Raw genomic sequence first — 3,490 nt, 5'->3', positions numbered from 1 at the left:
CCGGATAGAGAATCCCCGCAACAAGATGGCGGCGGCCGCCGGGTGACCCGGGAGTTGTCACCGGGCAGGAAGTCCCGCCCACTCCCTCTTCCCTAACCAAGATGGCCGCCCCAGCGCTCTGCTCCAAGAACAAAAGACCCGCTTTCCACTCCCAAGATGGCGGCGGTCGCCGGTTTCCCCAGGGCCTGTGAGTGAGGAGGAAGCCCCGCCCACTCCCTCTTCCCATACAAAGATGGCCGTCTAAGCGCTCCGCTCCAAGAACAAAATACCTGACTCTCTTACCCAAGGTGGCGGCCGGTAAATTCAGTGAAAATCCACACCCGGATTGCTCTCCTCCTATTGGTCACCAGCCACCGTCAATCACTCCCCAGCTGTTGTGAGCTGAGGCACGCGCAGTGCGGACATGAAGCTGGACTCAGGCGGGTGAGTGGAGGCCCCAAACCCCCAGTCTGCAGACAGGATTGGATTTGGATTGGATTTGTTTCTTGTCACGTGTACCGAGGTACAGTGAAAAGTATTTTTCTGAGAGCAGATCAAGAATTGGGGCTGGAGAACTGAACCCAGGCAGAGGAGAGGGAGGGAGAAAACTGGGAGTGGAGGAAAGAAATGGTGCAGACGGTGAGATGGGTTTGCATTTCAGCCCAGGGAGGAGGGAGAGTGTGTGGGACGGGGATTTACAGCTTTGGGGGAACAAGAGAGGGAAAAATGTTCCAGAGGAATTAGAATTGTCTGTTCAGAATTTCAATCCTGGACTGACAGTGATGGCTTTTGTAAACTCCTTTTACAGGATATTGGAAGCGGAAGATTGGCCGACAGAAAACTCAAACCAAACATCAAGATCTGACAGAGTCACTCAATTCTTTCGAACCTGAATATCACAGTCTTTGAATGTGGAAGGAGTAATGTTTGTCTGTTCAGTTTGTGGGAAAAGATTTCAATTATCAGTGTGATTGGAAAAGCACAGAGACCCACACAGACAGTGAGTGTTCCAGTGAACTGACTGGAAAGAGCTTTAACCGATTACATAGACAGAAAAACCATCACACCATTCACAGTGGGGAGAAACCGTACATGTGTTCTGTGTGTGGACGAGAGTTCAACTTGTCATTCAACCTGGAGAGACACAAGGACACCGGCACCATGGAGAAACCGTGGAAATGTGGGCACTGTTGGAAGGGATTCAGTTACCCTTCTGAACTGGAAATGCATCGACGCAGTCACACTGGGGAGAGGCCATTCACCTGCTCCACCTGTGGGAAGGGATTCACTCAGACATCCAGCCTGCTGACACACCAGTATGTTCACACTGATCAGACACCTTTCAAATGTTCTGAATGTGAGAAGAAATTTAAAAGCAAAAAATATCTGTTGAGACATCAACACATTCACAGTGAGGAGAAGCCATTCACCTGCTCCTTGTGTGGCAAGGGATTCACTGCTACATCTAACCTGCAGAAACATCAGCGGGTTCACACTGATAAAAGACCTTTTAAATGTCCAGACTGTGGGAAGTGCTTTAAAACTTCCGGGGAAGTGACCTGTCATCAACGTGTTCACACTGACGAGAGGCCATTCAGGTGCTCTCACTGCGGGACTGGCTTCAGGCGATCATCTGAACTTGCTGTACATCAGCGAATTCACACTGGGGAGAGACCGTTTACCTGCTCTGTATGTGGGAAGGGATTCATTCAGTCATATCACCTACTGAAACACCAACAGATTCACTCTGATATTAAACCTTTTAAATGTCCAGCCTGTGAGCGGAGCTTTAGAAGCAGCAATGGTCTAGTGATGCATCAGCAAATTCACACTGGGGAGAGACCATTCACCTGCCCTGAGTGTGGGAATGGATTCACTGACTTAGAACTTGTGCTGAAACACCAGCGACTTCATGAGTGTCTGCAGGAATTGGATTCTGCTGTTTTTGCTGCTGTCAATCAGAATCAGGACTGAATGTGTGGGTTAATCCTGAGGTGTGTAAGAAATGTGCCTCAGTCGTTCTCTTCCATGGTTCAGAGCTCCTAGATTCAGACAGAAGGCTCCTTTACAACTGTGTTTAGAGGCAACAAGATTAATGATGAATGCTGTAAACTTCGGGAGTCACAATTTACCCAAAGAGGGGTCGATGTTATTGGAGATTTTAAAGCAGTTTATGAAGAAGCAACAGTTTAGATTTGGTACAACAGCTAAATCGGCAGAAAGGACATGTGACTGATAGCTTGTGAGAATGGATTACTGGTCTCAGGGGCGGTGATACTGATCTCCGGGGCTGGAGGTGACGGTCTCCTCGGAATGGTTTACTGATCCCGGATCAGACACTCGGACAGATGGAGCTGATCTCCGGGGCTGGAGGTGACGGTCTCCTCAGAATGGTTTACTGATCCTGGATCAGACACTCGGACAGATGGAGCTGATCTCCGGGGCTGGGGGTGACAATCTCCTCGGAATGGTTTACTGATCCCGGATCAGACACTCGGACAGATGGAGCTGATCTCCGGGGCTGGAGGTGTCGGTCTCCTCGGAATTGTTTACTGATACCGGATCAGACACTCGGACAGATGGAGCTGATCTCCGGGGCTGGAGGTGTCGGTCTCCTCGGAATTGTTTACTGATCCCGGATCAGACACTCGGACAGATGGAGCTGATCTCCGGGGCTGGAGGTGTCGGTCTCCTCTGAATGGTTTACTTATCCCGGATCAGACACTCGGACAGATGGAGCTGATCTCCGGGGCTGGAGGTGTCGGTCTCCTCGGAATTGTTTACTGATCCCGGATCAGACACTCGGACAGATGAAGGTGATCTCCGGGGCTGGAGTCTCTTGTGTTCTCCTTCCTCTGGATCCAGTCAGAATGTTTGGTGTTAGTCTGAATCCAGCACCGATCACTTTGAAAATCTTTCCTGTCCAAAGTGATTTTCCTGTCGAACCGTTTTAACCTTTACTCAGACAGTTGGTTTATATTCGGGTCGTCAGATCCAACCTTCTCCAGTTTAGAAATCTGGTTCCAGGGTTTGTGACAGAGAGAACAGGCCTGTGCTGTGTGTGTCACCCAGCAAGCTGCTGTGGAGGCTTTGTTACTGAGAGCCAGAGAGAGCTCATTCTAGTCACAGTCAATTAATTTCTGACATTTAAGAACATTATTAGATGGTGATTTGTTTTACAAAATGTGCTGTCCAATCAGAGATGATGCAAAGCTGTGATCTATTCCTGACTGAAGGTGAAGTTTCCAGCTGAGAATCTTCGGTCTGAAGTTTCCGAGTGTTTTTGTGACATTCCTGAGTTTTCCAATGTGAGGCAGCGACAACAACAACTGGCATTTACCCATCAACAGGTTAAAATGTCGGAGACCCTTCACAGAGGGACAGAAGCTGGGTGGAAAAGGTAAGGAGACCGGTTTAGTGAGGGGCTTCCAGCCCTCAGGACCTCGGTAGGTGAAAGTGCCTCTGCCAATGGTGGAGTGAAGCAAGTCGGGAGAGCTGAAGGGGGTGAGGT

The 3,490-nt window shown here is 49.5% G+C and overlaps 1 long non-coding RNA gene across 1 annotated transcript in view; it reads right to left on the bottom strand.

Annotated features, from left to right (window-relative positions):
- The window catches only part of LOC140418404 (uncharacterized), a 128,285-nt gene that overhangs the window by 54,492 nt on the left and 70,303 nt on the right, over positions 1-3,490 (bottom strand). The window lies entirely within an intron of this gene.

Source organism: Scyliorhinus torazame, chromosome 5 (genome assembly GCF_047496885.1).
Source record: "Scyliorhinus torazame isolate Kashiwa2021f chromosome 5, sScyTor2.1, whole genome shotgun sequence".
Lineage (NCBI taxonomy): Eukaryota > Metazoa > Chordata > Chondrichthyes > Carcharhiniformes > Scyliorhinidae > Scyliorhinus > Scyliorhinus torazame.
The sequence above is the reverse complement of the archived record's forward strand: the minus strand, read 5'-3'. Positions and strand labels throughout refer to the sequence as shown.